At 42.0% G+C, this 21,473-nt stretch overlaps 1 protein-coding gene across 4 annotated transcripts in view; it reads right to left on the reverse strand.

The window, feature by feature from the left end:
- The window catches only part of PIP5K1B (phosphatidylinositol-4-phosphate 5-kinase type 1 beta), a 354,990-nt gene that overhangs the window by 324,783 nt on the left and 8,734 nt on the right, over positions 1 to 21,473 (reverse strand). For 2 of the 4 annotated variants that reach the window (XM_068551823.1, XM_068551828.1), the window contains exon 1: positions 6,115 to 6,219. The exons of 1 other annotated variant lie outside the window; for it this stretch is intronic. The gene's annotated coding sequence lies outside the window, so the exon portion shown is untranslated. Of the gene's footprint in view, positions 1 to 4,748; positions 4,842 to 6,114; positions 6,220 to 21,473 lie in introns of those variants that run through there. One more of the 4 variants, XM_068551825.1, reaches the window with a different exon arrangement.

Consider the following 21,473-nt stretch of genomic DNA (forward strand, 5'->3'; position numbering starts at 1 on the left):
TTTCCTTCTTCTGGAGGACCTAGTTGTCCTTCTCATGGACCTGCCATAGCCAGGCTTTAAGAACTGTCTTCACAGCTCAACCTGCTTGGCTTGAGTGACCTCAATGGTGGCTCAATTCATCTTGACAGGATGGATGGGACCTAGTCGTTCATTCATTTACATGTTTACTGGGCACCTACTATATGTCAAGCACTTTCTTGAAAAACAGTGTTAACGAACCATGACCTCTGCCCTCAAGGAGCTTATAAATTGAGTGTGAATTTGAGTAGAGGTGATAAAAAATAAACAAGTGAAATACATAAATGTATAAGTATCCACTGTGATAGGTGAAGAAAACATATGAAGAAGGTCCCCTTTAGGTTAGATGATCAGAGAAAGCCCCGAGGGCAGGTGACGTTTAAACTGATTAACTTAAGCTTAAAGTCCATTCTTGTCTGTGTACCCTGAGCCAAATTCACTCTTAAGCCACCCTGGGAGCTTTAAAAATATGTTTATCTGATACTTATAAACAGTAAAAAGAATAATACATTTCATACTTAGATTATTATCTCTGTTAAGGAAGAGAAAAAAATCATTCCTAGGCATATTGGTTAAAAAAAGTTGGAGGTCTGGTGAATAAATACCATTTATGATGTAAAAAGAAGGACCACTATAAACTACTGAAACTAGTGTTTATCAGCCTGCCTGACATTTCTAAAATGGTCTGGAAAATAATAAAATCAGAATAATTATAAAACGTTCCAAGGTTTTGAAGAGTGATATCATGTAAATTCATAAATTGTTCAGTACACACTTATTAAATCCCCACCATTTCCCATGCAAAGTGCTAAGTTCCAAGAATACAAAGATAAAACATGATGCCTAACCTTTCCCACTGACAAATATTAGCTAAACACCTATCATGCACTTACCGCTTCCTCAAGCTGGTCATAGTTTTGCTTCTTTTTCTTGCTACTGTTTTGTTTCCTTACTTTATCAACAAATGTCATGACCAAATGATCAAGAGATGATTATGGTGGGCAAAATCCTGGATAAACCCTGGATAAACAATAAGGTCCTACTGTACAGCGCAGGGAACTATACTGACTATCCTCTAATAAACCATAATGGAAAAGAATTTTTAAAAGAATATATATGTATAACTTCGCTGTATAGCAGAAATTAACACAACATTGTAAATCAACTATACTTAAGCAAAAAAAAGAAAATCCACTACCCAATAAGTAGAATCTATTGCATTTCTTGTGCCAGTCTATGAAGCAAAGAAACACGTTTTTATGGCTAGCTATAACTTCCTCCTAAACCCCTTGCTCAGCATTACTGGGTGGCAAAGTCTTAGATATCACCTTTCTCCTACAAAATACAGGAATAGTCTACAGTCCTGTGTCTTTAGCCCTGGGATTTTAGTTCCAACTCCTGGTAATTATACTTTCTAGGCCTCCAGTGCTTGCAAGCCCAACCCTTGCCTGAAGAACCTCTACTGAAAGACACACAAGCCCATTTTTAGTGGAAGTAATACTGCACACACAATGCTGTATAGTTCAATACAATACTCAATTTTATAACTGACTTTCTAAAACTCTTAGAGAAACAGGTCTCAAGAACTTGCTCACCCATTATGTCAACTCCCACAGACATACTGCACACCTATTTTTAATTCATCCCATAGACAACACAGAAGACCTTCTACAAGAAGACTACACACTTCATGAAGTTGTCCTTTTAAACAGGGGTTTGTTTTAACTTATAATGATAATACCAAGGAACTGCCAGTTGACTAGACATGTAACAACATCCCAATTGTTATGTTTCACATCTTCCCAAGAGTAACCTAATTTGGGTAGGATTCCTGTGTTTTCCTATATCATCTCCTTATACACCTCTGATGAAGTTAGTAGATGCAATTGAGAATGGAATACACAAAATCAAGCCTGGTTTCCCTGCCCTAATCTTTTATACTGAAAGGAACCCGACTGAACAAAATGCTTCATCAATGGCAGCCAATTTTGACTACACAGTACTTCAAAAATGTCATCAAGAGATTAAGTTTAACATTTATTTAAAAAAAGAAAAATACTAAATAAAACAAAAGGCTAGGTTTCCTCCCTCCCCGATTTCCCTGGCATTTAGAAGAACTGCCATAGATAAGTCCACAAATGAACAGCTGAGCTACATAATGTACAGCTCTAACTGGGCAGCTTCTAAAAAAAAAAACTAAAAGGACTCCTTCCAACCCCAGTTAACGTACTTGATATAAAGAGAACATGTTTCTGCAACAAATACATTTCAGGCTTGATGTTTTACAGAGTAACTAATGAAGGCTCCAGCCACAGGAAAAAAAATTATTTTTCCAGGATATTAAATGTTTTGACTCACCATTTAACAGAAGTACAAGTCAAATGAAAATGCAAATTAAATGTATACATATTTATGACTTTACCAATGTATGACAAGGCCACCTTTGGCTTCTGGCTTTATTAACCAGGAAGAGAAGCCTGGAAAACCACCATGCATTTGTATTTCTATTTAAATAGTTCTCTCTGCCCAAGTACTGGTTGGAGCAAAGTATTAATTCTGAGTCCAGTGACATATATAAGCCAAGAGAATCACAGTGAATGGATGAAAATGGACACTGTCTCCTTAATTATCTGCTTGGACAAGAAGATATAAAGATATAAATACTAAACAATGTTAAAATGTGACAACTCATGAATTACTAGTAAACAGAAATTTTCTGGTAACCTCTATGATTTCTAGAAGTCAAAAATGCACTTTCACCATAGAACCCCTAGCAAAACCTTGAGTAAGAACCTTCTTAAGAATTCCACGTTAGCCCTGGTCCTCCTGCTAAACATCTGTTTGACCATGAGCAGGTCAATTCACCTCTCCAAGCCTCAGCTGTCTTACCCATAAAAGGTGTGAGTTTCTGAACTAGTTAATATTTGAATTCTTTATCAGAAAGAGATCTACCTCAATCCCCAATGGCTGAATCTGTTAATAATATTTAAGACCCATTCTAATTATTTGTCATCATACTTCTAAAGGTAAAAACACTACTTTTGTGCATATAGGACGAAGGGGTGGAAAGAGAAGAGGATTCTTAAAGGGAACAGAAACTAGGTTGGTTTTGTTAATTAGGTTCCCCCTCTGAAACCACGAGCCAGTATTAGCACCTGCTGAAATTTACCCAAATATAAGAGTGGTTGGTTTCTTCATCTCAAGACATACTCTTTCAGAAAATGGCACAAGTCAATTTCTAGGAATGTATATTTCAGCCAGTTACACATTACTAACAACTAAAGGGGCAGGCGGAGGCAAGCAAAAGAGCATGACATAGATGATGTGAGTCTACTGTCTACACGGAGAGATAAAAACTCTTCTTTATATGATGTATTCAGGAAGGAGAGACACAATGGGCACCTGCACCTGCCAGCTTCAGGAGGCATACCTCTTGCAGGTAAATTACCTTATGGGTCAGCAGATGCTGGGAATTTACCTGATAAGATGCTTTCTATGTTTTACAGCATGTGTTTTCCTTATGAGTGATTTCATTCCCTCCTTCACTCAGCAACTCTTCATTAAATACTTACTATATGCAAACCCCAAAGCCAAAAAAATAAATAAATAAACAAAGGTATGAGTTGACTGTCTGGAATATTCAGGTGAATCTTGACATTTATTTTAGAGTAGTTCAGCCCCTGAGAATATTTCCAAATCAAAAACTAATACTAAACAATACAGATGCTAAGCTAAAGTGCACTTGGAATTTTCTTTCCCTTCATTAAGTGGTATGCGATGAAGAGGAACAGGGAGTAAATTAGAATACAGGTGGAACAGGTTATTAGCTAAATCCCTTAGTTAACACAGGGTGAAAAATTTCTCTTTCCCCTAGAGAAAAATGATAACACTGGATTACAAATATATTGATAAGCATTATAGAATGTTAAAACTAGAAAGAGAAAAGTAATACAAATCTCTTGTTTTATATGTGGGAGACTTGAGGCTCAAAGGTGGTAGCATTTGGTCCAGGTTATACAGCCAAATATAGTGCCAGAACTAGAACCCAGGTCACCAGCAGGCATGCTTAACAGTCTCTGGTGTATTGCATGTATTGTATCCCATGATGTGTCCTCATTGCTATCACAAGTGGAACAATGGCATAATCCATAAAGCAAAGGACTAGACAACAGGAGCTCTGAGTTCTAGTCCTGTAAGCTACTAGATTAGACATGATACTATAGAAAACTCTAATCACTTGTCTAAACCTCAGTTTCCTCATCTGTTGAAATGTGAAAAGTAATTCACAGTAAGACAGTACAGACCACAATAAATGCAGAAGTCTGGCCATTGTAAAAACCTTATACAAGTACAGAACTAACACTGGGTGATGATAGTGGTGGTGGTGGTGATTTCACCACCTGAAATGGTGGTGAAACCCGGCTTCAACTCTAATTCCAGCCACTTGTTATCTTGATAAGTCATTGAACTTGTGAGCCTCACATTCCTCCTGTGAATACGTGGTTAATAATCTTTGCCCTGCCTCCCTCAGAAACGGACAGAATTAAATGCTTTTCAGAGAGTACTAAAAAGCAATTACAAATAGCAAGGCATTGATGCAAACGTAAGGTATTATTACCAAATCCCTCTAGTCTTAATTTGGACAAAAATGTAACATGGTTTTATTATTCATTGTTTAACAGTTTTCCTCCTCAACTAAGACATCATTATGCATTCAGTCTCAGACTTACCAGCTTTCTCATCAGTCTTCCTAAGTCTCCAAAGAATGCACCATTTCCCTCAGCTCAGAGATCATGTTTGCTGCTTACTCAACTTCCCACCGGCATGGACTTGACTACGAAAGGTTTTTTTCTAGGGCCTCCTTTCGACTGGAAACGCTCTGACAAAAGCTTCCATGAACACTATTCTACTTCATCATGTTAGAGGGGTAAGGAATCCAACCCTTTGGCTTTTCTCTACTCCTAACAACTGCAGAACACTTCAGCCTTTACACAGAAGGAGACAGAAGTCTGTCTGAGTGGATGCTTTTCATGGGAGGGGCAACAAGGGTTACCCAAACCCACGCTCAGTAGTATTGATGGGGAGACTACTGCTTCTTTGCAGGAGACTAACACATTCTTAGGCCCAACCGGTCCCTCAAGAGTCATTCACCTTAGAGCTAGGGCCTCTGGCAGGCTGAGAATGTCATAGAAAAATAGTAAGGGCGGGGGCCGGTATTTTGGGTCTGCAATACGCTGCCTTTAACAAGGTATCAGAGTAACTAGCATTTCCTTGCTGAGAACCCTGATTTCAGTTGATCAGAAGAAAGAATTCATCAGCCTATCCAAACAACTTCTCTGGAACAGGTTTCTATCCAACCACGCTGGGCACCAGAGACAAGTGAGCCGGGGGTGGGGGGTTGGTAAGACTGACAACAGGCTCATTTGCATAGATGAGCGATAAGCAGACATTTGTTGTCTGCTGTTTTGGTGACTCCTGGCACCGGTGTGGCAAATCAAACCCCGGCATTCTCCCTCTCAGGTGCCCCACACTCCCACCCCCCTCCCCAGCTACTGAAGCGTCACGCTGACGGGGCTAGGGGAGAGAAGCAGGGGAAATGCAGAAGTCGGTTGCTGCATTTAGGCTGGAACCATACCGCACCTGTTCAACCCGGCTCCGGCGCCAAAAATGACCAAACACTGACTCGCAAGCCCCTCTTGAGATCCCAGGGGCGCCTAACAAGTTCTCCGCTGTTTAATACCGGGGAAGGGTGGTGGGATATCTCTCTTTCTGCAGCCAAACTCCGCTGGCTACCCATTAAAGGGGAGGGGGCTCCAGCTTAAGTGAACCCAGAGTGATCCCCGAGTGTCACTGCGGCTCCGGGGATCCGGGTGGTGAGCGGGTGGGTGCCCGCGGGGAGCGCGCAGCCGTGGCCCGGAGGAATGAAGGTCCCGCTTCGGTGGCCACGCGCACCCCCTACACCCTACCTCCAGCACAAGGCGGACAAAGTGAGAGCGTCGAGAGACCTCCAGGATTCATCCGAGACTCAGAGCCCCCAAGCTCGAGCCCAGAAAGAGGGTCGCGGGAGGAGGGGCCGGGGACGCGCAGGAAACTTACCTCACCCGGACAGCATTCGGGCGCCTCCGGTGTCGAGACCAGTTGCGCCACAGTCTGCAAGTTATCGGGACGTTGTCGCTTCCCCCGGGCAAAAGGAGAGCAGTGCAGGCGAGCGGCGGGAGGGGCGGAGGGTCGGCGGGGCGGGGCCCGGGCCGGGGCGCAGCTGGAGGAGCGGGCAGGTGCCGGGGCCCGAACCGCGGGGCCAAACTCGCCCCCGACGCGCCTCGGCGGGGGCGCGCGGCTGCGAGTGTGCAATGCGCGCGCGCCGCGGCGGGTGTGTGTCCCCGCTTTCCCCTTCCTTCCCCGTCGGTCCTCCGGCCAGACTGAGCCGCGAGCGGCCGCCAAAGCCCCAGCCGCTCCGCGCGGCTCCACAGCCGGGCGCACTCTGGCCGCGGCGCGTTCGGGGTCGGGGGCTGGGGGCCGGGGGCCGGGGGCCGGTGGCCGAGGAGCAGGGCGCCCCCGGGCTCGGGCGCGGGTCCCGGTGCAGAGAGCGAGGCGCGGAGACAGAGCGGGCTGCGCGGCGGCGGCCGCGGCTCCGGGAGGCTGCAGGCCCCGCCCGCCGGCCGCCCAGGCTCTTCCCCTTTTCTCTCCACCCCCTCGCTCCATCCCCGCACGCCCTGCAGGGAAGGCAGACGGGTTTGCAGCAGAGGCGGTGGGAGCCTCCGCTGCAGTTGCACTGGGCGTCCGAGTCGATGCTCGGAGACAAGGCGCTCCGTCCCGCCGCCGCGTGCCTAAGACGGAGAGCGGGGCTGGGGCGGGCCCCTCGATCTGGCCGGTTCCTCTAGGGCTCCAGGGCTAGCCAAGGGCTTCCCGGCGGTGCTCAAAGTCTTGTAGCCCCAGAAAACAGGGTTGTTAGGATAGGGCTCCCCGCTTCCTCAGCAGCACCTGGTCGCCTGCCCTCTGGAACTCTGCTTGTGCCGAACCCGCACTTAAGCACCTTCACCAGGAAGAGACAAGCTAGTCTGAGGACAGCAGGTGTTCCCAGGAAGTAAGACCTACCAAACAGGTAGAAGTGGGTAGGCGAGGGGTCTTGGGAGAGAGAAGGCTGGAGGGACGTTAAGCCCGGATAGGCGGTGATGGGGGTTCGGACTAAATCTTACTGACAGCACTGAGTGGGCGTGGGGCCCTGGTAATCTCACCTGACGTCAGCCTAGCTGCGGAAAGGGCACGGGCCAGGTCTAAAGGACTCTCTTGCGGGGGGATGGGGTGGGGTGGGGGGGGAGGGGAGTGCTATCATGGAAGCTATAGCTAAATGTCCTTAATTGGAACCGAAAAGGGAGCGGATCTCTCCCAGCTGAATCAAAGCAAGTGGTATTTCTCACCCTCACCCCTTCCTTCCACCTTACCCTTATTTAAAAAACAAACGAACACACTCATGGGAAATGTGGGATACATTCTGTCCGAGCGAAGCCAACATTTCATGGTCCTTATCCTCAGATACCACCGGCTTGGCAAGCCAAAATGAATTTGTTTGAAAGGATACTCCGTTCGTTCTCAGCAAATGAAAAACCTCTTTTTCAGTTTTGAAATCCTTTTTTACCTCCCACCTCCCACCACATCAGCTCAGAATGGAGTGCAATAATTCCTTGGTAACACATATCTGTTAGACTGTTTTTCCAGCATACTTCTTCCACATGTGTCTAGCCATCACTGGGAATTTTAGGGCATCACTTTTTTTGTTTGTTTTTGGGGTTGTTTTGGCATCGCTTGTTTAGGACCCTGTGACTCGTGTCTGGTTTCATCTTAGCATCCTAGGCTCTTCAAAGCTCAGAGCAAGAACACAAGTCTAGTCCAGCATGCTCACTTTACAGAAGTAAAAACTGAGACCCAAAGACAGTAAGTGACCAAAGGGGGAGAACATAGGTTCCATGACTCCCAGAAACACTGGACTAACAAAGTTCAATTTGGGGTCTAAAGAGAGACAGGTGGAGGAAAGAGAAACAGATCAAAGAACCCTTCATCTGCCTGGTGTGAACCACTGTGCAGAGGGCAGCAGCACGCTGCTGTAAGTAGCAGACTGCCTGGGATCTGGGGATGGTAATCCCACTCTCTCCTCTGCTTCTCAGACGTTTGCTCTGAAATCCAAGGAGTGGAAAACAAATCTGCTTCCCAGGGAGGTGGTGATAAGTGAAAATGCAAAGTCAGTTCTCAATATTCCCTTGGAATGCAGAGGAGGTGAAAACAGGTAAAAAACTTAAAACACAGTGGATCAGAGGTGGTCAGACATGCCACATACAAATGGATGCATACAGGTGTATACACACTCCCGCTTTTCCATTAAGAGCCAGTTTGATTCCCTTCTGTAAAGCACAGATGCCAACAGGCTTCAGTGTCCAGAAAGAAGTCACAAAGCAGACTCCCCACTGGCTATTTAGAGAGCTAACTCTATTAAACAGGATTCTAAGGAAATCTACCAAAAGCCTTAAGGTCATCATTACTGTAAATTAATTAATGGAACAAGAGACCACATACCATGAGACCTGATATTTCTCCTGGATTCTATCTCGAAATCTATCAACAGGAATTTGGGAAAGTCACCTTCTATTGGAAATAAAACAGTATCACTACCATTAGCAATAGTGGCTTGGCCATAAAATCTGGAAATATTTAAAAATCAGATAATGCTTATCTAATTGTTTTACTTGATTTCGAGTATAATTTCTCCAATTGATTTCAGATCTTAGTCCAAAATCTTAATAATGCTATGTAATACTCCCCTATGAGAAACATGCATAGATTTCTTATAGTAGATTTGATAGCATTAATGGCTCCAATTAATGACCTCCCTTTATCCAGGTCCTTTCCTTCTAAGTTTGTAGTCTCCTCCCACTCTGTGCTCACCCACGTGATTTACTTTGGTCAGTGGAACAATAGCAGACTTGATGTAAACGAAGGTTTGAGAAATGTTTGTGCAACAAAGAAATACCACTACACATCTATTAAATTTTCCAAAATCCAGAACACTGACAACACCAAATGCTGTCGAGGATGTGGAGTAACAGGGACTCTCATTCATTGCTGGGGGGAATGCAAAATGGAATGGCCACTTTGAACAATAGTTTTTCAGTTTCTTACGAAACTAAACATACTCTTACCAGGTGATTTGGCAATCATCCTCCTTAGTATATACCCTAAGTAGCTGAAAATTTATGTCCATACAAAAACCTGCATGTGGATGTTTATAGCATCTTTATTTATAATTGCCAAAACTTGGAAGCAACCAAGATGTCCTTCAGTAGGTGAATGGTTAAGTTGTGGTAAAACGGAATACTATTCAGCGCTAAAAACAAAAAGCAAACAAACAAAAAAGAGCTATCAAGCCATGAAAACACATGGAAGAAACTTAAATGCATATTACTAAGTGGAAGAAGCCAATCTGAAAAGGCTGCATATGGTATGATTCCAACTATATGATATTCTGGAAAAGGCAAAACTCTGGAGACAGTACAATGATCAGTGGCTGTTAAGAGTTGGGGGGAGAGAGGGATGAATAGGCAGAGCACAGAGTATTTTTAGGGCAGTGAAACTCCTCTGTACGATACTATAATGATGAAGACATGTCATTATACATTTGTCCGAAACCTTAAAATGTACATCAAGAGGGAACCCTAATGTAAACCGTGGTCTGTGGTGATAATGATGGTGTCAGCATAGGTTCATCAGGTGTAGCAAATGTGCCCTCAGGTGGGGGATGTTCATAATGGGGAGGCTATGCATGTGCTGGGGCAGGAGGTGTATGAGAAATCTCTGTACCTTCCCCTCAATTTTGCTGTGAACCAAAAAGTGCTCTAAAAAATAAAGTCTATTTTTTAAAAATTGTGTGCATTTCTGCTTCTGTTCTTAGAATTCTGCCATCACCAGGAGAACAAGCCCACTGCAGGATGAAAAGACCCTGTGGAACAGAGCTGAGTCATTGCAGCTGAGGTCATCCTTGACCAGCCAGCCCTCAGCTGACTGCAGAGGTACAAACAAGTTCAAATGAGATCTGCCAGGCTTGGTCCAGATTAGTAGAACCACACATCATAGATTCATGAGAAATATTACATGGTTGCTGTAAGTCACGGCTTCAATTAATTATCTATTGCTGTGTAACACACCACCCCAAAACTCGTAGCCAAAAGCCACCACCATTTCCTATTTCTCGTGAGTCTGTGAGTCAACTGGGCTCAGCTGGGCATTAGCTAGGGTCACTCAATTGGCTGCATTTAGGTGGCCGCTGGCAACTGGACCGAAGGGGAAGGTCTGAGAAGGCTTCACTCACACATCAGTTACCTCCATCTGCCTCCCCCCGACCTTTCTCTTTCCACGTGGTTAGCTTGGACTTCCTCATGCCAGGTGGTCCTTTCAGCCTTGTCAGACTTCTTACATGGCAGCTAGCTTCTCAGAGGGAGGAACTGGAAACTGCCAGTCCTCTTAAGAACTGAGCTGGGAGGTTCTAGAACATTACTTCCACTTCATTCTATTGGTCAAAGCAGTCACAAGACCAACCAAATTCAAGAGGAGAGGAAATAGACTCTAACTTTTGATTTGAGGGGCAGCATGTATGTACAGGAATTAAAGGGCCTTATCACAGCCATTTTGGGGAGACTGCCTCACCTCCTAAGTTTTGGAGTGGTTGTTCTTTTAAGCTATGGAACTTTGGACTGGTTACAAGTCCTTTCTGGACCTTTCTATGAAATGAGGGAGGTTGAGTTTCTCTATATTGCTAATGCCTATTTAACTTTTCTTTGGTGATGTCTCAAGGGCAAACTGAAGTCCAATAAATATCTAAAAAGGAGTTGCCAGAGGGAACTTGGGGCACATTGGTCAACCATGGGTACTTTTAGCAGTTCATCTGTTAATTATTTTTCAAGAAAAAATTCTCAAGATGCCACATGAAAGGCATGCATTTCCTCCATGGACATCAAACAGTAAAGTAGAGGATGCATCCATCATGACTCCTCGAGGATCATCTTTCATAACACTGTCTTGTCTTCACTTTCTAGAAATTTGATTTCTAAGCAGATAAGAAAAGTTAAATGCTTAGCTGACTCCCCTATATAACTTGAGATGCTCATTTCAGAGGGTGTGTTTACCCGGGGGACCTTATGCTCTCTAATTTCAGGTTTGCTCTTAAAATTAGCAGACTTGAGAAGCTCACCCCCAATTCCCTTCCATCTCTTCTTTCTCCCTGTACCATCTTCCTTTCCTCTAGCTATGCTTTCTTTTCCTGCTGCATCCTTTCTTCCTTAACCCTATAGCACTGAACTAGGAGTCCTAGGCCTGCTTAGGACTGCCCTTGCAACAGTGAAGTCTGCATTCTCTCTTGGCTTCATATTTCTTGGATTCAGATTCATGTCTGTATCATGAGATGCTCTGAAAGGTCACAAGCCTGACAGTCTATGATCCTTAGATGCTTCTGCAATACATACAGTGGCAAGGCTTGGAGGGGGCTGAATATTAAGGACTCAGAACCCTTTAGAAGGGGTACACATGTGTCTCAACCCTTCTCAAGCAATTCCCAGCACCTCAGTACTTTTCCCTAAGGTTTTTTGTTTGTTTGTTTGTTTGTTTTTAATTAGAAAACATGCAACTCTACCAGCTACAAGCCCTATCTATTTAACTCATTACTCTTTACCCAGAGGTTGGTATCATCCTAGCTCTCAAGACCAGCTGATGTTTTACATCCGTTAGCCAGAAACAGTATGAAAACTGGAGGCCCAGTGTTAGCAGGCATTCAGGTCTGACCCTAAAAATGTTTCCCCAAATACCTGGTAACTCATCTAAGAAATATGAAAAAGAGCTAAGAAAGATTTCCGTAACAAATTTATACCAAAATACAAAATTATATGCATTGAGATTACAATTATGTGGGAAAACATGCACATGAACAACTCCTGAAAGAAAACAATTAAAAATTAAAGTGCTTGTGCTAAGGTAGGGGAATTCTAAGATTAAAAAAGTTTCGATGTTATGTTGTTTTTACATTTAAAAAATGCATATGCCATTACAACTTCGAATTTCTGTTGGCCTGTGCAACCTGTTTTCTGTTGAGTTCAGTTACTCCTTTTCTCTTCAATGGTTTTTTCTTGTTACAAACAGACTCACATGCATACCTTTTCTAGGTGAATGTTCACCTTGCCCAGAAGTTACAAAAACAATGTAGGGCTTCCCTGGTGGCTCAGTGGTTGAGAATCTACCTGCAATGCAGGGGACACAGGTTCGAGCCCTGATCTGGGAAGATCCCACATGCCGCGGAGCAACTAAGCCCGTGAGCCACAACTACTGAGCCTGCGTGTCTGGAGCCTGTGCTCCGCAACAAGAGAGGCCGCGATAGGGAGAGGCCTGCGCACCGCGATGAAGAGTGGCCCCCGCTTGCCGCAACTAGAGAAAGCCCTCGCACAGAAACGAAGACCCAACACAGCCAAAAATAAATAAATAAATAAATTTTTTAAAAAACAAACAAAAAAAAACAATGTAAACTTAAGTGTTTGATTTGAAGACTGAACAAGAAACAAGAGAATATCAGAATGAAGGGAAGAAAGAAGAAAAAATAGAGAATTGGTAGGATGGCACAGAGAACCAAGAGGCATTTAAGAAAGCATCCTAAAGGCATGTAAAATTTATACACATTTTGTATATCAAGTCCGAATTTGGGTTTTAAAGAAGCTGAAAGTCAAGGTCTTCATAAGAGAGAAAGAAACCCCTTTTTGGTTGGAGGGGCTGATTTAAAAGCTTAAAGTAGAGAAAGGAGGCAGAAATGAATCATCAGGGATCCTCAAAACTTCGCAAAATCTATTGCAATTGTTATACCCTGAGGAACAGTGTGTCGAAATAATCTATCTAAGGTCACGAAACCCAGCCATAGAACCAGGAACAAAACCTAGGGCTGCCATCTTACCCCCTGGATCATTTCATGGGATTCCCATATCATTTCATCCCATTTCATCCCATATCATGGGATCCCTGCTGAGGTGGTCAGCAGAATGGGCCCTGGACTCTTCATGACTAAGCCTAGGTTTTTCATGCCAAAGCCTCATTTGCCCTAAAATGTGAAATGCTCAGTTTGTGTTCTACCTCACTGAAATACTAAAACAGTTTCTCATCAATAGTGAGCACATTTGACATTAAATGGGTCACAATAAAAGAGTGATAGGTCTAGAAACAATACCAAGAAATAATGGAATCTACAAGGAAGGCTGAAAAAGAAGAAAAGGTAATGAATTCAACAAAGACACTTGAGCTTCCTAAATAGAGGCAATGGCTGCCCACCCAAGATGTCCTTGGTGTAACTGACACTTTCCTGCAGCCATTTCAGGAAGGGTTCAGGTGGTTACTACAATGAGCAAGATTAGCTCCCACCCTTTGTGGAGGGGCAGCTTCCAGGGCCAAGACTTGGAGTTTCTCAGCCTTGCTGTCTGAAGGGAGATGGTGTGAATGTTGCTGATGACACAATACATACTTGGTGAAGAGAAGCGAATGTTAACTTCAGTCAACCAGTGAAGCTCCCACTAAGATTTCTCAAGCCTTCTGTGACACCTCACCATGTGAATGAACCAGGAAGACAGTGTTGATTTTTGCTTTTTTTAATATTTATTTATTTATTTACTTTTGGCTGTGTTGGGTCTTAGTTCCTGCCCACGGGCTTTCTCTAGTTGCGGCGAGTGGGGGCTACTCTTCATTGCTGTGCACGGTCTTCTCACTGCAGTGGCTTCTCTTGTTGTGGAGCATGTGCTCTAGGTGTGCAGGCTTCAGTAGTTGGGGCACGTGGGCTCCAGTAGTTGTGGCTCATGGGCTCTAGAGCGCAGGCTCAGTAGTTGTGGCGCACAGGCTTAGTTGCTCTGCGGCATGTGGGATCTTCCTGGACCAGGGCTCGAACTCGTGTCCCCTGCATTGGCAGGTGGATTCTCAACCACTGCGCCACCTGGGAAGCCCTGATTTTTGCCTTTTTTTTTTTTTTTAACATCTTTATTGGAGTATAATTGCTTTACAATGGTGTGTTAGTTTCTGCTTTATAACAAAGTGAATCCGTTATACATATACATATGTTCCCATATCTCTTCCCTCTTGCATCTCCCTCCCTCCCACCCTCCCTATCCCACCCCTCTAGGTGGTCACAAACCACCGAGCTGATCTCCCTGTGCTATGCGGCTACTTCCCAGTAGCTATCTATTTTACGTTTGGTAGTGTATACATGTCCGTGCCACTCTCTCACCTTGTAACAACTTACCCTTCCCCCTCCCCATATCCTCAAGTCCATTCTCTAGTAGGTCTGTGTCTTTATTCCCATCTTGCCACTAGGTTCTTCATGACCTTTTTTTTTTCCCTTAGATTCCATATATATGTGTTAGCATACTGTATTTGTTTTTCTCTTTCTGACTTACTTCACTCTGTATGACAGACTCTAACTCCATCCACCTCACTACAAATAACTCCATTTCGTTTCTTTTTATGGCTGAGTAATATTCCATTGTATATATGTGCCACATCTTTTTTATCCATTCATCCAATGATGGACATTTAGGTTGCTTCCATGTCCTGGCTATTGTAAATAGAGCTGCAATGAACATTTTGGTACATGACTCTTTTTGAATTATGGTTTTCTCAGGGTATATGCCCGGTAGTGGGATTGCTGGGTCGTATGGTAGTTCTATTTTTAGTTTTTTAAGGAACCTCCATACTGTTCTCCATAGTGGCTGTATCAATTTACATTCCCACCAACAGTGCAAGAGGGTTCCCTTTTCTCCACACCCTCTCCAGCATTTACTGTTTCTAGATTTTTTGATGATGGCCATTCTGACTGGTGTGAGATGATATCTCATTGTAGTTTTGATTTGCATTTCTCTAATGATTAATGATGTTGAGCATTCTTTCATGTGTTTGTTGGCAATCTGTATATCTTCTCTGGAGAAATGTCTATTTAGGTCTTCTGCCCATTTTTGGATTGGGTTGTTTGTTTTTTTGATATTGAGCTGCATGAGCTGCTTGTAAATCTTGGAGATTAATCCTTTGTCAGTTGCTTCATTTGCAACTATTTTCTCCCATTCTGAGGGCTGTCTTTTGGTCTTGTTTATGGTTTCCTTTGCTGTGCAAAAGCTTTTAAGTTTCATTAGGTCCCATTTGTTTATTTGTGTTTTTATTCCCATTTCTCTAGGAGGTGGGTCAAAAAGGATTTTGCTGTGATTTATGTCATACAGTGTTCTGCCTATGTTTTCCTCTAAGAGTTTGATAGTGTCTGGCCTTACATTTAGGTCCTTACTGATTTTTGCTTTTATTTCTCAAAAAATTTAGGAACTTTCTTGGACTTGGAACAATTTAGGCAGAACCTTACTAGCAAGCTTCTCCTCTTGGTAATATTTGAATTTGAATGCTTTGCTAGCAAAATGGAGCCCTTATTTTGACCACTTTTAAAAGATATAGCCTACAAGCTATCACAGAAACCTAGAATATTTTGCTACGGTAGGAGATAGGAAAAGCAAATGTGTCAATCAGGGTATGCAAATGATGAAAGATACAACCCCCAATCCCCAGTTAATGCGGACTAATATAATAAAGGTTCATTGCTTGTTCATGGCTCTGTTCAACATGGTTTGGTGGTGGGGTTGGCTTCCTGCAGCCATTCAGGGACCCTGGGTCCTTCCATCTGGTGGCACCATTATCTTCAACAAGTGGCCTCCAAAATCCCTGCTGAACTGGGAGAGTGAGCAAAGGATTTAAGATGCCAGGTATGGAAGTGGTGAATATCACATCCACCCACATTCCAGTGGGCAGAACTTGGTCCAGGGCCCCACCTACCAGTATGAAGCCTGGAAAGATATGTCTAAGTGCTGTGCTCAGGAAGAAGAGGAGAGCATGGTGTTAGCGCTGTTTTCTTCCCAATGTGCTGAATTAAAGATGAATCATTCATCTTAAGTTTATTCTTGCACAGCTGTGATCGGAGGCCTGGGGGGAGTCTTTGGTAGTCAGATTTATTCTCCTATGCTTGTATCCCGGTGTTTCCCCTGCATTTTTAGACGAGAAGCACCCTGTTGTATGTGTGTAGTTTGGGATGGCATTGCTATCTTGGAAGTGTCTGTGGACATACATGGGAGCATAAAGAGTCAGCAGCCTATATTGTTACAGAAAATTGAACACTTGAAGCAAGTGTATTAAAAAGTGTCTTTCTGGAACTCTTGCCACAAGGAGAGGGCTATTGATTCCATCGTCATGGGAGAAAATGGAACCTGTGCAATCAGCTTCTGAAGTGGCTGCAACTGCAAACTCTGGAGCCTTTGGGAGGAAAAAAAGATGAAAAGAAACATAAGTCATAGCTCTATCTGCAGTCAGCCTGTCCTGATGGCATGAGTGATTTCAGAAGAAAGAGTTATAATGAGGGAAAGAGAAAAAGGATGGGACAAGCAAGAGAAGTATACTTGTTCTTTTTAGCACCAATACTCTGTAAGGAAAAATACAGGAGTTGGTGGTACCGTGGGGATTTACAAATACTTCAAGCCAGAAGGCAAAACCACACCATGAAGATATAAGTTAGAAGAAGTTGGAGAGTTGCCCAGCTTCTTCCTACTGCATGAGACTCCTTTCTGTCTTTTCCTATGTGAAGTGGGGAGAGAGCATCACACTGCAGCAAAAGACCAGGCTATGTCCTCAACAAGTTCTACTGGGTTTGTGTTTTCCACAGCTTGGGGACAGTATGTATTAGGTGTGTGACCTAATTTTTTCCCTTAATTCTAAAGCAACAAATATAAGACAGAAGCCCTCTCTCATGACCATTCTGCACACCAAAAGATTTAGTGGCATTTCCTCTAGAAACTTTCAGAAGAAATGGCTAAAGAGCTTTGTTTGATATGCAGGGGCTTATTTACTATATTATGATAAGAATAAAAGGCATAATTTGAAATTGCATGTATGCTACAACCTCAAAAAGTACAGAAAGTCTAGTAAAATATCTTGGAGGGAAATCTGCTAAAATATTAGCTATTATTGCCTTTAGGTTAATATCGTGTCTCCTTTTAAAAAAAACTCCTTGAGCTACTTTTTCAAATCAGAGAAAGATAAAGAAATGAGGGAAATGTTAATGTTTGATGATGAATAAAAATTATGCATGTTTTACAATTTTAGAAAAAATTAGAAAAGCAAAAAAGAAATAACTTAATTTTCTTCACACAGAAACCATCACCTCTAACATTTGGTATTTGCTTACTTTGCTTTTATATATCTTATACTATTTTTTAAAGGTGAAAATAACATGTGCACAGGGCAAAGGAGCTGAACAGACATTTCTCCAAAGACAGTATACAAATTGCCAATAAGTACATGAAAAGATACTCAACGTTATTAGCTATTAGGAAAATGTAAATCAAAACCACAACAAAATGCCACTTCACACCCACTAGGATGGCTAGATCGGAAAGACATCATAACAAGTGTTAGTGAAGATGTGGAGAAGCAAACTCTCATACACTGCTGGTGGGGATATAAAAAAGGTGCAGTTGCTTTGGAAAACAGTCTGACAGTTCCTCAAAAGGTTAAACATAGAGTTACCATATGACTCAGCAATTTCACTGCTAGAGTAATATGCCCAAGAGAAATGAAAACTTGCATCCACAGGAAAACGTGTATACAAATGTTCATAGTAGCATTATTTACAATAGCCAAAAAGTAAAAACAATCCAAATCTCCATTAACTGATGAATGGGTAAACAAAATGTGGTATATCCATATAAAGGAATATTATACAATGGAATAGTACTCAGCCATAAAAAGGAACGAAACTGGGTCATTTGTAGAGATGTGGATGAATCTAGAGACTGTCATACAGAGTGAAGTAAGTCAGAAAGAGAAAAACAAATATCGTATATTAACGCATATATGTGGAACCTAGAAAAATGGTACAGATGAACCAGTTTGCAGGGCAGAAATTGAGACACAGATGTAGAGAACAAATGTATGGACACCAAGGGGGGAAAGTGGAAGGGGTTGGTGGTGGTGGGATGAATTGGGAGATTGGGATTGACATGTATACACTAATATGTATAAAATGGATAACTAATAAGAACATGCTGTATAAAAAAATAAATAAAATAAAATTCAAATATTCAAAAAAACCCAAAAAACAAAAAACAAAATGTGGTATATCCATATAAAGGAATATTATTCAGCAATAAAAAGGAATGGAGTACTGATACGTGTTACTACATGGATGAACTTTGAAACATTATGCTAATTCAAAGAAAGCCAGATATAAAAATCTAAGGTTGTTTGATTCTATTTATATGAAATGTTGAAAATGGGCAAATCTATAAAGACAGAAAATAGATTAGTGGTTGCCTAGGGCTTGGGAGAGGGGAACTTCCTGGGGAAATGGGAGTGACTGCTAATAGGTACTGGATTTTGCGGGGGGATGATGAAAACGCTCTGAAGTTGATAGCAGTGATGAATGTACAAAGTCAGTGAATATACTGAAAAACATTGAATTGTACACTTTAAGTGGGTGAATGGAATGGTATGTAAATTAATCTCAATAAAGCAGTTTCTTAAAAAGGAAAAAAATAACATACATATGTCAAAAAATTCAAACCATATAAGAATCTAAAATTAAAAGTAAGATTTTCCTTCCTACTCACCATCCAACCTCTAGTTCTAGAGAAGACCATTTTTAAGTTTCTGGTTTTTTGTTCTTCATGTGGCTCTCATTTTAACATTAAATAATATAGTTATACTTTTGTTAATTGAGCTATCAAATTAAAAAGTATCTGACTTGCTGCTCTGAAAGAGAAGAAAATTAACATGGTTTTACTAACTCTCATATCCTCTCCTCCTTTCTGCCTCCCAATTTTTGTGTTTCTTATTTTTGTAATAGTTTCCACTTTTATAATTTTAATAATATACTCAAGCCTCTATTTCTTGATTTATCAATCTTAGACACCATCTATTAACTAGAAGGAGGTAGACCTTAGATGTTTCATAACTACATAAACTACATGGGAGAAATTCAATTAAATAAAATACTGAGTTTTATCAACAGAAGACTGCTCCCTACCCTGTTTAATTATGACATTCAGAACTTAAAATGTTTCTCAAAATTTGGCTAAGTGATAAAAAATTTATGTGAGAATTGACCATAGTGTATAAGAACGCTGTGCTGCTTGGGGGCCAAGAAGAGAGAGACCAAATACTAGCCTCACCTTAAATTCATCATAGTATTTACCCAATAGGCATTATTTAATCAATTTTAAGAAGAGACCACTTATGCTGATGGGAAGCTGTCAAGCATCCAAATGAAAGTTGGATGATAACCATTGTGGCTTCCTTTGAACTCAGAGAGTCTGTGAGTCTGGAACTTTGGGTTTGTAAGAAGGATGCTCAGCTATATCCTGTTAGCACTGGACCTCAAGTCTGGATGCTGTGGTGATTATCTTGGACCAGGTGGCAAAGAGAGGATGACAGAGTCTAGTTCAAGATTGGGGCATCCTGTCGGACAGAGGAGATGGAGAAGAGTGGGAAGGGACAGTAGTTCTTACATATTCTATAGGTATTCCAATGATAATTACCTGAAACAAATGCTTAACCTCAGCAGCAATAAAGGGAAAACGCAAAGTGAGAGCTCTAAGGTACCTCTGAATTCCTGTTAAGGGACATGGAGTAGACATTGGCTGCCTACATACTGTGTATCAGGCCCTGCGCCAGCTGCTTCTCCTGAACTATCTCATGCAATCCCCAACCCAGGAAATTAGTCTTATTTACATTCTCAAATGAAGCAGTTGAGGCAGAAAGGCTAAGTCCCTAAGCTAACAGGGCTGAGATTCTCCATGGCTCCAAATACCTTAAATTACTGAAAGCAAAGGAATAATACAAAACCCAGTGTTGATGGGGTTTTGGGGGAACAGATACACCAAATGAACACTGGCATAGTCTTTCTAGAGAGCAACTAACAAGAAGCATACACTTATTAATACCTATGTCCCAGACATCCTACTTTGGGGAATATATTCTAAGAAAATTACATAACTTAAAAAATAATGATTGTTCAAAACTATTCATTGCATTGATATTAATAGTGACAAGAAATAAACTCAACAGTCAACAACTAAAGACATTATGTTACAGACTATCACTAGAAGGAAATATTATTTGGACTATATTGATGTGCAAAAAGATGTACATGAATTAATTTAAGACAAAAAAATGGAACACAATAGACAGTTTGTGAAGAGTGAACACTACTATAAAAAACGTTGGTACAACATTGATGTGTCATATTTGCACTGTTCACAAGTCAATTCTGATTTTTTTGTTAATTGCATTATTTTTCCCATAGAGTGAAGTGCATAACAGTACATTGATTTAAAATTCCCAAAACTAATTTTGCACTCTATGATTAAATGTCCTTCCCTCTCTGGAGCTGGGGTCCATTTGAGGGTTTGAAGAGGGGTGTGAGAGACAGGGGCAGCACCATGATGCTTCTGAAATCAAAAATGCATCACCCCCAAAACCTCTCGTGTTTATGTTCCTGAAGACTTTCCTGTTGGAAAGAGACAGACTCTGCTGTGATATCAGTGATGCTCTCTAAGATCAGGGGGAAATCAGCGATGTCTTTGACCTGCCTCTGAATTGATCTGTTTATAAACATACCCATAAATGTTGTTCAGGAAGAATTTGCATTGAAATTCCATGCCTGCAGAAAGGACTGAGTCATCTCATCTTAATAAATCTCCAACCTGATGGAGGTATTACCTGTGGTCTTGGCATTGGCCTTGTATACTCCCACCCTAAGCCTTCCTACAAGCCTTTCCTCCATCCTGGAATGCTCCTGCTATTCACATCCCATGGGTCTTTTTTTTCTTTTTTTTTTTTAGATTCTTTTCCCATACAGGCCATTACAGAGAATTGAGTAGAGTTCCCTGTGCTATACAGCAGGTTCTTATTAGTTATCTATTTTATATATAATAATGTGTATATGTCAATCCCAATCTCCTAGTTTATCCCTTGCTCCCCTTATCCCCTGGTAACCGTTTGTTTCCTACATCCATGACTCTACTTCTGTTTTATAAATAAGTTCATTTGTACCGTTTTGTAAAGATTCCACATATAAGCAATATCATATCACATCCCATGACCCCCTTAACATTCAAGACCCCCTTAACTCTTCCTCTTTCGAAGGAGTCTTCACAGGAAGCCATCGCCACCACTTGTGATTCCCATAGCACTTAGAGTACACTCACTTTTCTGCACCCGTTTCACAGCGAGATGGCAAACTCCCTGTGGTGAGAGGCCCCAGGTTTGTAAGCTACCCAAACTACATCAGTGCTTACCAAGTGCTTTGAAATATGGCACAAAGTGTTCAATCAATATTTGTGAAGCTGGGACTTCCCTGGTGGCGCAGT

This window comes from Eschrichtius robustus, chromosome 10, assembly GCF_028021215.1.
Source record: "Eschrichtius robustus isolate mEscRob2 chromosome 10, mEscRob2.pri, whole genome shotgun sequence".
Taxonomy (NCBI): Eukaryota; Metazoa; Chordata; class Mammalia; order Artiodactyla; family Eschrichtiidae; genus Eschrichtius; species Eschrichtius robustus.